The sequence below is a fragment of the Mesoplodon mirus genome (genome assembly GCF_964341445.2).
Source record: "Mesoplodon mirus genome assembly, chromosome: 4".
Lineage (NCBI taxonomy): Eukaryota > Metazoa > Chordata > Mammalia > Artiodactyla > Ziphiidae > Mesoplodon > Mesoplodon mirus.
Window position 1 is genome coordinate 150683005 of NC_138979.1, and position 14521 is coordinate 150697525.

The window sequence follows — 14521 nt, forward strand, 5'->3', positions numbered from 1 at the left end:
TCTATTTTTATCTCCAAACTTTGCTCATGAGGTTCCCTCCCGCCAGAAATGCTAACCCTTCCTTCCGTTCCCTTATTTTGTTTATTCAAGACTTTTCCTTCCTTCAAAGAAGAAGGAAGGGGTCTTAACTACTCTAAGAGTCCTAGTCAGGAGTTATCCCACTATCTTGCATTGCAATTCAATTTTCTCATGTGTTTGTATTTAGTCTCTCCAATTCTATGATTGCATTAACTAAAATAAGAAAAGGGAGGCAAGTAGAACTTGCCTGGAGAGAAGTTGGTAAGAACAGTTGCTGGTAAGAGGATCAGCAACCAGGTTAGGCATTCCACTTTTAAAATCTGTAATCTGGTAGTGGAGAAAATAGCAGGACAAATGGAAGACAGAAGCTCAACATCTCTCATGGTGCTTCAACATCCCACCATGCCTGGGTATGGCCAGATGCAACAGTGGGGAAGCCAGATAATAGAGAAATCCACATCATCACCATAAAACAGTGCTTTAGGGTCTGCCAACTTGCACACACATCATCTCATTTAACCCTGAAAAACTCTTTGAAGTAGTGACATGATCTCCATTTTACCAGGGAGGACACTGAGACTTAGAGGTTTAATGCAATTCCAAGGTCACAGTCAAACAGCTAGGAATTGGCAGTGCTAGGTCTACAACTCCAGCCTTCTAACTGAAACCTACTCACCACTCTTTTTTTTTTTTTTTTTTGCGGTACGCGGGCCTCTCACTGTTGTGGCCTCTCCCATTGCGGAGCACAGGCTCCGGACGCACAGGTTCAGCGGCCATGGCTCACGGGCCCAACCGCTCCGCAGCATGCGGGATCTTCCCAGACAGGGGCACGAACCCGTGCCCCCTGCATCGGCAGGCGGACTCTCAACCACTGCGCCACCAGGGAAGCCCTCTCACCACTCATTTTATCACACCCACGGTTGTTTCCGTGATAACTGTGTTAACTTTTTAAAGTATCTTTATTTATTTATTTGCTGAGCCCCAAGGCATGCAGAATCTTAGTTCTCCAACTAGGGATCGAACCCATGCCCCCTGCAGTGGAAGCATGGAGTCTTAACCACTGGACCGCCAGGGAAGTCCCCTAAAATTATTTTTAAAAAATTTTAATTGTGGCAAAAAACCCACATAATATAAAATTTTCCCTCTATTTTTAAGTGTATAGTTCAACAGTGTTAACTATATTCACTTTGTTCTGTAATAGATGTCTAGAATTTTTTTCATCTTGCAAAACTGAAACTCTTTAGCCATCAAACAACTCCCCATTCCTCCCCGCCCTCAGCTCCTGGCAACCACCATCCTACTTTCTGTTTCCATGATTTTTGACTGTTCTAGATATCTCATATAAGAGGAATCATACAGTATTTGTCCTTTTGTGACTGGCTTACTTCACTCAATATAATGTCCTCAAAGTTCATCCATGTTGTAGCATATGATGGGATTTTCTTCTTTTTTAAGGCTGAATAATATTCCATTGTTTGTTTATACCACATTTTCTTTATGCATTCATCTGTCCATGGACACCTGTGCTGCTTCCACCTCTTGGCAATAGTGTAATGCTGCAATGAACATAGAGGTGCAAATATCTCTTCAAAATCCTGCTTTCAATTCTTTTGGAATATATACCCAAAAGTGGATCACATGGTAATTCTATATTTAGTTTTTTAAGGAACCAGTTATCTTGTAAACAAATAGCCCCGTTCTCACAGACTCTCCTGCAACATGTTAAGAGGCGGCATATTGCCTTCCCTCTAATTAAATTGAAAATAGCAATCATGCTCATATACAACCATTACAGTATGTTTAAACTTCTTACTTAAGATGCATCAATTACAATGTTGGCAACTGTAGACACTTCCATTTCCTCCCATTCTCAGTTGACAAGCCACTCTTCACTTTTAATAACCTCCCCCCCAATTATCAGGGTCACTAGATCAGAAGATACATGATGGAAGGACCTATCTGTTTTGTCCAATACTGTGCTTGAAGTAACTAATCCAGTCGCTGAAATAGAATGAGCACTCAAAAAATGGATAAATGGGACTTTCCTGGTGGCGCAGTGGTTAAGAATCCACCTGCCAATGCAGGGGACACAGGTTCGAGCCCTGGTCCGGGAAGATTCCACGTGCCGTGGAGCAACTAAGCCCGTGCGCCACAACTACTGAGCCTACACTCTAGAGCCCACGAGCCACAACTACTGAGCCCACGTGCTGCAACTACTGAAGCCCATGCACCTAGAGCCCATGCCCTGCAACAACAGAAGCCACCGCAATAAGAAGCCCGCGCAACACAACAAAGTGTAGCCCCCGCTAGCATGCAGCAGTGAAGAATAAATAAAATTTAAAAAAACAAAAACAAAAAACGGAATGTTATTTAAAAATGGATAAATGAATAAGTACATGAACAAAAGACCATGTTTCTGGGTATAGTTTGAAAAATTGAACTTAACCCAGAAGTGGGTGTTGTCTTTGATGAGAGAGAATAGTTTAGCACTTCTTGTTCCAGCAAGCAGGAAGTAGAACATAGATGGCAAAGAAACACTCAATGACATGAATTTTGCCAGAATGATGATAACATCCCTAGGATGAATTCAGACTAAATCTCTGCTGATAAGACTAAATATCTGCTGATAATGTAGGATCATACTGACCACAAGGATTTGGGGAGCTCAGAGGACTTGGGGAGCTCAGAGAACCCTTGGAATTCTAAGGTCTGCCAGATTGATGGGACAGTGCTCTAGGTAGGAAAAGCCAACAGAGGGTACTAATAGTGCAGGACTGTATTTCCCTGCTCTTCTGCCAGACAGCATGAGCCCTGGGTAGAGAGCATCAGAAGCAAAAGCATTGCCACCCCAAGCGGAAGATTTTCTGCTGGCCAGCTTGCTGTGCATTAGGCTGACTGATGCCCTCTATTGGGGACAGGGGTGTAGAAGCAAAGAGAGGATTAAACACACTGAGGGTAGTTATTGTCTCAATGAGAAAGCAAGCTCTCCTGTTAAAGGCTGCTGTCCATACATCTTTGGATTTAACATATAATCTTATGAAAGGAGAAATGGGATTATACTATATCAATGAAAATTAAATTTAGACTTAAAAAATTACACGAATTTATAAAGGATAGAGGCACCAGAACAAATTGCTCAGTGGAATCTGTGCTCTGCACATGTCTGAAGAATGAATGAATTGTAGCTCTCTTCCATTTTAATGAGGAGATGGAATTCAAGAGAAAAGTATCTTCTAATAGGCATGTCTTTCCAAAGGGAGGAAAGACAAGGTTACGTTGTTCAGTGATTTTGTGAAATTTTTTCCCATTCTCTTAGTTAAGAATTTAAATTCACACTAGCAAATCAATACAGTAAATAGTGGGACATTTTATACACTGCTCTATAGAGGGGTCAGCATGGTTTAATGGAAAATCTGCTAAACTTGGGTCAAAAAGACTTGAGTTCTGATATTGGTATTGATTTGACCACTTTAGCCCTTCAGAGAATTATCAGTCCCCCTTGTCTACACTGCCAACAGAATGATACAAATCTCATCATTGTCACTCCTTAACATAAAATTCTTTATGGGCTCCCATCACCTATAGGGCAAATTCTGAACACCTCTGTCTAGTACATCCCTTCATTATCGGACTCCTGCTTACCTAACCTGCGTTAACTTACATCATTTGCCCCTCACTTCGTGACAGGCAACACTGAATGGTCCGTAGTTTCCTCAAGATACACCATAGTCATTTAAGCTTCCTCTGCTTGAATACCTTCCTCTCTTCATTTACTTGGCAAACTTCTCAACATTCCTGTCCCAGCTTAAGTGCCACTTTCCTCTGACCTTCCTCCTGGAATTCCTATATGTCCACTGATCCTTATCTGTACCTCCACAATGACAACTGTATTATAATTAGTAATTTGCATCCCTGCCTCACCATTAGACTCTTCCCTTGCACCACACCTTTTATTTTTCTGACTGTAAAATTAATATACTTTTATCATATAAATTCAAACACAGTGTAGAAAATAAAATGGGCTCTCAAAACCCACTCCCAAAGACAGCTCTTGATAACCAAAGAGCAGGAACCATACATTTCCATCTTTGAATTTTCAGAACATAACAGTGCCTGGCACATAAGAGGCCTCTCTAAGTAGTGTTGAATGAATCCATAAAATGAAGATGGCATAACTGGCTATACCAGCCAATAGAGTGATGGAATCAGGCGGGATAATAAATGTGAAAGGTCTTCGAAGACTGTTGAACATTGTGCAAGCACAAATTTTTGTGATCAGTGACTAATGGCCGTGGGCCTCATTTTATCTGACTTCTGCCACCTGACGAACTCGGTTCCAGTGACGACGATGATGATGATGTTGATGGCTAACACTTACCGAGGACTTTTCTTGTCCCAAGTACTATGCTAAGTGCTTCACCCATATTAATTCATTTAATTCTTATAACAACCCAAAAGGCAAAGGCTATTAATTGCTCCATTTTTTTCAGATGAGGAAGCCCAGGCACAGAGAGGTTATGTAACTTGCCCCCCAAATCCACAGAAGCAATAATTAACATAGCCAGGACTTAAACGCAGGCAATCTGACATCTGAGTCCACACTCTTAACCACACAGATCACATTACTGCCTCCTACAGACAACCGAGAGGATGTTACCAGTTTTCAGAACAGAAGCCACTTCGTAAATACAGTCTAATTTAATCAATGAGGAGGCTACTGGAACCAAAAAACAGATAAACAAGAAGACTGAAGCTAAATGAATGCAGCATTGCCCCCTAGGCTAGGGACTAAAGACAGAGGGTAGAAAACTAACAAACCTGGCATTAACTAGAAACAAAAAGCTAAAAACTAACCAGGAAGTTTTTACAAAGCAATCTTGCAAATGTTCTGAATGTCAGAGATGAGCATGAGCCTTCAGAAGGAAGAGCTTCTGAATGTGCACAATTGCAGGATGAGTCAACGGCGAGGCCCTGAACTGGAACCAGAAGAGTAGTATTAACAACTACACTTATTATCTAGTGGTACTGAGGCTAGGAAACAGGCTCAGGGAAACACAGTCCTCAGAATTAAAACAGTGAAAAATCAAGACGTAAGAGATGCGATGAGCCATCTGTGGAGGTAACTCACCCTAAGAAGTGTTTTGTGAACGTGTTTGCAGAGAAACTCAGGAAGACCTGAGTCCGACGCTCATGACTAAAATTAACCACGTATTTTGTGCCTCTGCGCCTGTGCACATGTTGTTCCTTCTGCCCATTTTATCTTCTGTTGCTCTTTTCTCCCCTTTCTCCAGTCTATCAGGTAAACTATTTTTCTTTCAAAATACAGTCCAGGCATCATCTATTCTTAACCTGAGCCTGAGAATAGAATGAATCATATTCCCATCCCTCCTACTTGTGCACTCTGTACATCGTATTATCATTATTAGAGACTCTATCTCATCTAGCACATTGCAAGCCCTGTGAGGACAGAGACCAAATCTCTTTCTCCAGCATCATCTACTACAGTGCCCAGTCCAATAGATATTTATCCTAACTGATCAACTGAATCGGCCAGGAGAGGGGAGGAGGGGTATGTCTCCTCTAAGGGTGGTGCATCAGGATCTTTTGGCAGGGGTCCAGGGGCGGGGAGTGAGGAGGGGTTTGCAGGATTGGCATATTAATATTGTAAAATATTAAATAGGTTTAGGGGCAGTATCAGAATCTACATGAGCCATGAGATTTTTATGTTTATTGAGAGAGAATTCCAGTTGTTTTTGTTTGTTTTGTTTTGAATGAGAAAGAGTGGTTTAATAGGGAGACAAATGTGTAAACTGAAATATCAAGTTGCTATAAAAGTAGACACAAGATTAAGAACCAGTATAAAGCAAAGGAAGGATTAACTCCCCAGGTGGGGATCAGAAAAAGTTTCAGAGAGAAGGAAATGATTATTCTGGGGCTTAAGGACAAATACAAGTTTGCCAAATAAACCTCTAGGCAGAGGGAACAACCTTACCAAAGCATGGAAATAGTATAACATTATAAATATTACTTTGCACTCACTCTAAGAGCTGATAGTGCTCTAAGAGCTTTGACATATATCAGTTCACGTAATGTTTTGAACAATCTTAAAAACTTTATACAATGTTATCAGTTAGGTTCCACTGCTTGCAACAGAGACCTAAAATAACAGTGGCTTAAGCAGTAGTTTAATAGTTCCTTTCTCCACAAAACCTCAGGGTCCCAGGCTCCTTTTAGCCAACTACTCTAGAAGCTAGTTGTGGCCATCATCCTCCTGGTCCAAGATGTTGGCTAACGCTCCAGCCATCACATCCACATTCCAGATGGCAGGAGGGAGCACAGGGAACTCAATGGTCATTTTATGGAGGTTCTACATATGTCTCACTAACCCAAAATAGTCTTTTTTTTTTAGCCATACCATGTGGTTTGTGGGATCTCAGTTCCCCAACCAGGGACTGAACCCAGGCCATGGCAGTGAAAGCCCAGAATCCTAACTACTAGGCTACCAGGGAACTCCCAACCCCACATAGTCTTATAACCACAAACAGTTGCAGAAGACTCTGGAGAATATAATCTTTATTCCGGGCGTTACATCCCCACCTGAAATGTGGGGTTTCCATAAGTATGGAAAGGGAGAACAGATAATGGGAGACAATTAGCAGGTTCTGTCACATACTCATCTTTATTTTTCAGATAACAAAACTGATGCAAAGTGTGGTTGCATTATTTTCATGGGGTATTCAGGGATTTCAAGTAATTTCTTTTGGTTTATGCATAAGGTGTAAGAGTGGGAGGAATGGAGGGTGATAAGGCTGCAAAGTCGTATGATTTTAATTCTGACACTTCACGTGATCAAAAAGATAATGGGCAGTGAAAAGCACAAAACCCAGGCAGCACTAAAGTGCAGAAGACATAATGTGTGAGTAATCTCAAAGCCAGACAATTGAGATTGGTTTGTGGATCCGAGAGATGGATTTACTAATGAGACAGTAATTGAATAATAAACTAATTCAATATGATATTACTGATTGCAGTGGCAGATTACATAAACTTTGCGAAAAAGACAACAAAAATCATCTGGCACATTTTTCAATTTTTCTTTTAATTTTTTTTTTGAAGTATAGTTGATTTTCAATGTTGTGTCAGTTTCTGGTGTACATCAAAGTGATTCAGTTATACATATATATTCTTTTTCATATTCTTTTCCATTATAGTTTATTACAGAGTATTGATTATAGTTCCCTGTGCTATACAGTTGGACTTTATCTATTTTATTTTTTTACTTTAATATTTTTAAAATATTTATTTATTTTTAGCTGCAGCATGCAGGATCTTTGCTGAAGCATGTGGGATCTTTCCTTGCCGCATGCAGGCTCTTCATTGTGGTGCGCAGGCTTCTCTCTAGCTGTGGCGTGCAGGTTTTCTCTTCTCTAGTTGTGTGCAGGCTCCAGAGTGCGTGGGCTCTATAGTTTGCAGAATGTGGGCTCTAGTTGAGGCGCAGGAGCTCAGTAGTTGTGGCACGCAGACTTAGTTGCCCTGCGGCATGTAGGATCTTAGTTCCCTGACCAGGGATCAAACTCGTGTCCCCTGCATTGCAAGGCGGATTCTTTACCACTGGACCACCAGGGAAGTCCCTGTTTATCTATTTTGTATATAGTAGTTTTCCTTTCAATTTTTTAAATGTCTACCTCTCTTCTAAACAATAGTCCAATAAAGATATAATAGATATATAGATATAATAGTTTGCATTTAATGCATGTTGATCACTACAACAGTGCAAGTTAATCATCTCACAAATATATATATTTTAACATCTTTACTGGAGTATAATTGCTTTACAATGGTGTGTTACTTTCTGCTTTATAACAAAGTGAATCAGGTATACATATAAATATATCCCCATATCTCCTCCCTCTTGCGTCTCCCTCCCACCCTCCCTATCCCACCCCTCTAGGTGCTCACAAAGCACCGAGCTGATCTCCCTGTGCTATGCGGCTGCTTCCCACTAGCTATCTATTTTACATTTGGTAGTGTATATATGTCCATGCCACTCTCTCACTTCGTCCCAGCTTACCCGTCCTCCTCCCTGTGTCCTCAAGTCCATTCTCTGCATCTGCGTCTTTATTCCTGTCCTGCCCCTAGGTTCTTCAGAACCATTTTTTCCCCTCACAAATATCTTACATTTACTTATTTGATTCAATGATAAAGTGAAAAATATTTTGAAGTAACACATACACATAACTGAAGTAGTTAGTACCTGTAGAAGAACTATTCATCAACTCCAACCTTCTTTTCCATACTCGTCTCTGAACCCATGTGCTTCAGAGGGGCATATGTTATCTACAAAACCACAGGCAGTGAGTCATGATTGGGTCAGTTGGTGGTGATTGTTATTTCTCTGGCTAGTGACTATTTTTGGCTTGGGCACATAATGAAATTTCTGCCAATGACACTTGCTGCACGGCTTCTCAGAAAGTGTGTGTAATCGTTAATAAAAAGAATCACAAGCAAATGTCTCCATTAAACATTGTTGAGGGGACTTCCCTGGTGGCGCACTGGTTAAGAATCCACCTGCCAATGCAGAGGACACGGGTTCGAGCTCTGGTTCCGGAAGATCCCACATGCCGTGGAGCAACTAAGCCCATGCGCCACAACTACTGAACCTGCACTCTAGAGCCCATGAGCCACAACTACTGAAGCCTGCATGCCTAGAACCTGTGCTCCGCAACAACAGAAGCCACTGCAATGAGAAGCCCGCACACTGCAACAAAGAGTAGCCCCCGCTTGCCGCAACTAGGGAAAGCCCGTGCGCAGCAACGAAGATCCAACGCAGCCAAAACTAAATAAATAAATTTATATATTAAAAAAAAAACCTTTGTTGAGTATGGATGTGCTCATTGGCTGATTGTAGTCATCTTGTGAACTTGAACCTGACAAGATGAAAACTGGCAGAGCAGAAAAATGGAAAGAATTTGCATTCTTGCTAACAACCAGCCCTGGGAATGCTTCACTCCTGAACTTATGCAAGGTAATATGTTCCTTATTTGGTTAATTTGAATTGAGCTGTTATTTGCAGCCAAAAGTATCCTGATATTCTACCAGAAGGTATGCATATAACAAAAATCAAAGAACAACAAAAACAGCAGTCTCCTATCCTTTCTTTTCTGCCTTTCTTCTCCAGAGGGAACCACTTTCAACTCTTCTGTTTTGGCAGGTGATTTACTTACATACTTCTAAAAACATATGTTTATATGGCTATTTTCTTGACTTATCCATAGAAAGAATGCTGACTTTTTACAATGGAAAAGGAAAGCTAAGCATTTGCACACCCCTTTCACTTTCCTTCCTTGCTCTCAATATAGTTTTACAAGTTTTGATTAAATCAATATTGTCCTTACACTATGACCACATAAATATTATTCGCGACGGGGTCAAGCAGTACGCTACGATCCCATTTCTTTTCTCATACAATTTTTCCCCACTTGGAGTTAAAAATTATCCCCTGCCTCTTCATTTGCATGGTTTTCCATATGCCTATGATTAGTTCTCAAACTCTCCAGTGGGGTTGTACTATCCCTTCAAAGAGATTTTCTCTTTCCTACTAAAATTATTGTCTTATCTCTCTCTCCTTCCTCTCTTATTCTCTCTTCCTCTTTTATTTCTAAACCCACTTCCATTCCCTTCTCTCCCCATACCAGGCAACCACCCTAACGTGATTAACATGTATAATTGTCTGTATATTCTTGCAAAATGTGAATTGCTTTTTGTATATTTTAAACGTATATAAATGGTTTTCCCCACACATGTATTCAATTTCTTACTATTTTCATTTGGTACTATATTTTTATGATCAAGCCATATGGCTAAAGTATATCTAGTCTGTGGTTTGTAAGTATTGCAGAGTACTTCATTGTGTACATCCACCACATTTTTACCTGTCTCCCAGGGATGGATATCCAGGTTGTCTCCAACTCCATGACATCACAACTAATGAGTGACAATGGACCTGTATGCAAATATCTTTGGGATATCACAACAGGCAGTGTTATTCCTAGGTCAGAGGGTAGATGAACACGTTTTTGCTCTCCAGAATAGCTGTATCTGTGTGTCTACACTCCCATCAGCGGTGCATGAGGGTTCCTATATGCCCACGTCTCCAATATCTTGGTATCATTTAATTTCCTAACTTTTGTAATTCTAAAAGATACAAGGTGATTATTTTTTCAGTTTTCTAATTACTAAGGAGTTTGATGATTTCTTTGGTTTCTTCTGAAATTTGCCTTTTCATATTCATTGCTCATATTTCCATTGGTATTGTTTTCCCTTATTGATTTGCAGAATTCCTTCTATAGTCTACATTTAATCATTCATTGATTTCAAGTATCTTTTCTCCCATTCTGTCATTTATCTATAGATGTTCTGTGACCAGAAATGCTTAATTTTGATATAATCAAATTCCTTTTGTTTTGTCTTATACTTCATACTTTTGAAGTTTAAGAAGCCAGTTGCCACCCTCTAAGTTAGAGATATTCTCCCATGCTTCCTTGTAAACTTATAGTTATAACCTTTTATCATTTAATTCTATCATTTAAGGAATCTAGCTTTATTTTTCTCTATATAGTGAGCTAGTATCCTCAAAACCACTTAATAAAAAACTCTCCTTTTCTATTATTACAAATATTAAGTTGCCATATATCCATGCTGTCTCTGAGCTCTATTCATTTGCATTGTTCTATGGCCATATCAGTTCTCACTGCTATGAGTTTGTGGAATATCTTAATATCTGATAGGGAAAATCCCCCTTTCTAAAGTTTACTTAGTTATTTGTGGACCTCATTCTTCCATACAAATTTTAAAGTAAGTTTGGATTCTGCAAAAAATTCAACTGGAATTTGGTTGGGATTAATTTTTAAGAGTAAATTTAGAATGTTCACTTTTTTAATATTGTCATCTCACTGGAAGCATGGAATGTTTCTTAGATCATTTTCTATGTCTTTATTGGAATTTTAGAGTTTTCTCCAAATAGATCTCTTATATTCTTGGTTAATTCCTTGATAGTTTTTAACGTTTGCTATTGTGAAATGATGTTTGGATTTTTATAGGCTGACTTTCTTCTGGCAACTTTGCTGAACCTCTTTATAGTTCAAATAATTTGTGGATTGTTGGATTTTTTCAGGTACTTATCTTTTGCAGAGTTTTTTTCCCCTCTTCTCTTACAATCCTTACATATTATAGTTTTTAAAAAATCTTTCCTTATGGTATTAGACAGAATCCATACTATGATAGGCTTACCCACTGTCTTGGTCTTGAAGGAAATGCATTTAATCTAATAACATTTCTCCACTAAGAATAACATTTAGTTTAGATTTTTTATATATAAACCTTAACCAAGTTAAAAAATTATTCCATTGCTGGCTTGATGCTGTATTTTTCATAATAGGTGTGAAACCTTGCCATATGCTTTTCTATATCACTTACGATAATCACGCTTTTTTTTCTTTTTTTGTCCATTATTCTGATAGATTTTCTGATGTGGAGTCATCCTGGTATTCCTGAGATAAATCCTATTTGGTCACGTATTTTAAAATACACCATTGGATTTGGTAGCTAGTATTTTTAACTGTGAATATATATTCATAAACAAAATGGGCCTTTTTCTTCATTTTCGTCTGGTTTTGAAATCAACACTAGCCTTAAATTCTATTTTGTCAATAATTAAGATTGCAATCTGGGCTTTTGGGTTCATATTTGTCTGGTATATACTTTTTTCTTTTTTTGGCAAGAGCTTTATTCAGATATGGTTCACATACCATACAATTCATCTATTTAAAGTGTACTATTCAATGGTTTTTAATATGCTCAGAGTTGTGCAACCATAACCACAATCAATTTTAGAATATTTTCATCACCCCCAAAAGAAATCCTATACCCTTTAGCTATCATTCACACCCTCTCATTCCCCTCCACCTCCCAGCCCTAGGCAACCACTATATATATATATATATATATATATATATATATATATATATTCTCTTTATAGATTTGACTATTCTGAACATTTGATGTAGATGGACTCATACAACATGTGGTCTTTTGTGGCTATTTTTAGTTAGCATGTTTTCAAGATTCCTCTAAGCTGCAGCTTGTATTAGTACTTCATGCCTTTTTATGGATGAATAATATTCCATTGTACATATATACTTTTACCCATTCATCGGTTGACGGGACATTTGGATTTCCACCTTTTGGTTATTATGAATACTGTTATGAACATTCATGTACAAGTTTCTGTGTGGACTGTTTTCAACACTCTTCAGCATATACCTAGGAGTGGAACTGCTGTATCAAATAGCAACTCTGTTTAATCGTTTGAGGAATTGCCAGACTGCAACTACCATTTTACATTCCTAACAGCAGTATATGAAGCTTTCTATTTCTCTACACCCTCACCAATATTTTTTTATTATATCCACCCTAGTGGGTGTGAAATGGTATCTCATTATGGTTTCAATTTGCATGTCCCTAATGACTAATGATGTTAAACATCTTTTTGTGTTTACTGACCATTTGTGTATCTTCTTTGGAGAGATGTCTATTCAGATCCTTTGACCAGTCAAAAAATTGGTGTCTTATTATATTTTTAATAGATTTGTTTTTTCCTTTTTTTTTTTTTTTTTCTGGCGGCGCCACATGTGGGATCTTAGTTCCCTGACCAGGGATTGAACTTGCACACCCCGCAGTGGAAGCATGGAGTCCCAACCACTGGACCACCAGGGAAGTCCCTGGGTCGTCTTATTACTGAGTGGCAAGGTTTTTTTTTGATTTTTTTTAATAAGTTCTTGATACAAGTTCTTATCTATTATTTGCAAATATTTTCTACCATTCTGTGGGTTGGTATACCTTTCCTCATCCTTTTAACTTATGCCTTTAAGTGAATCTTATTTATTGCTTTTCTTTTCTTTAATCTTTTAAAAACTTTTATTTTTAAAGGTTTTCACTTAAAATTTTTCAATATAGGATCTCCTGTAATTGAGTTTAATCCGCTTATACCATTTTCCCCATGGTCAAATGCATTGGGTAACCTGTCAGTTCATTTTTTTCCCTGGACATCTCCCTCCCCATAGCTCATCCTCCTCCAATCTGGACTGAATATTGTGGGCCTGCTGCAAATGTTATCCTGCCACTATACTGGGTTGGGGCACTGATTTCTGGTATCTCTTGCCTCCCTTGATTTACTCCCTTATTTTTTGTGGACTACATCCTCCAGTAGACTTTTATTTTTTTTTTCCTAGATGAGCCTTTTTTTTTCTTTTTTGCCACAGTTAACAACTTATTTATTTTGCAAGTGCTCATATTTTTGTTTTTTTCTATTTCTTTTAACATCTTTATTGGATTATAATTGCTTTACAATGGTGTGTTAGTTTCCGCTTTATAACAAAGTAAATCAGCTATACATATACATATATCCCCATATCTCCTCTCTCTTGCAACTCCCTCCCATCCTCCCTATCCCACCCCCCTAGGTGGTCACAAAGCACCGAGCTGATCTCCCTGTGCTATGTGGCTGCTTCCCACTAGCTAGCTATTTTACATTTGGTAGTGTGTATATCTACATGCCACTCTCTCACTTTGTCACAGCTTACCCTTCCCCCTCCCCATGTCCTCAAGTCCATTCTCTAGTAGGTCTGCGTGTTTATTCCCAATTTTTTTTTAAGATTCCATATATATGTGTCAGCATACGGTATTTGTTTTTCTCTTTCTGACTTACTTCACTCTGTATGACAGACTCTAGGTCCATCCACCTCACTACCAATAACTCAATTTCGTTTCTTCTTATGGCTGAGTAATATTCCACTGTATATATGTGCCACATCTTCTTTATCCATTCATCTGTCGATGGACACTTAGGTTGCTTCCATCTCCTAGCTATTGTAAATAGAGCTGCAATGAACACTGTGGTACATGACTCTTTTTGAATTATGGATTTCTCAGGGTATAGGCCTAGTGGGATTGCTGGGTCGTATGGTAGTTCTATTTTTAGCTTTTTAAGGAACCTCCATACTGTTCTCCATAGTGGCTGTATCAATTTACATTCCCACCAACAGTGCAAGAGGATTCTCTCTTCTCCACACCCTCTCCAGCATTTATTGTTTGTAGATTTTTTGATGATGGCCATTCTAACTGGTGTGAGGTGATACCTCATTGTAGTTTTGATTTGCATTTCTCTAATGATTAATGATGTTGAGCATTCTTTCATGTGTTTGTTGGCAATCTGTATATCTTCTTTGGAGAAATGCTGCATAGAAACTAAAGTTTAAAATTTTGTATGTCTTAAATGTTTTAAACTTCTCTTCATGTTTTAAACTTGAAGTATAAAACATGAGGGTAGTTTGGTCACAGAATTATAGGTTGGAAAAGCAAGTATCTCCTGAAATCCAAATCTCTTTTATTTCCTAGGTTCAGCCACTGAGTTTGGTTAGCAACGAATACTGTTAGCTAAATAAAT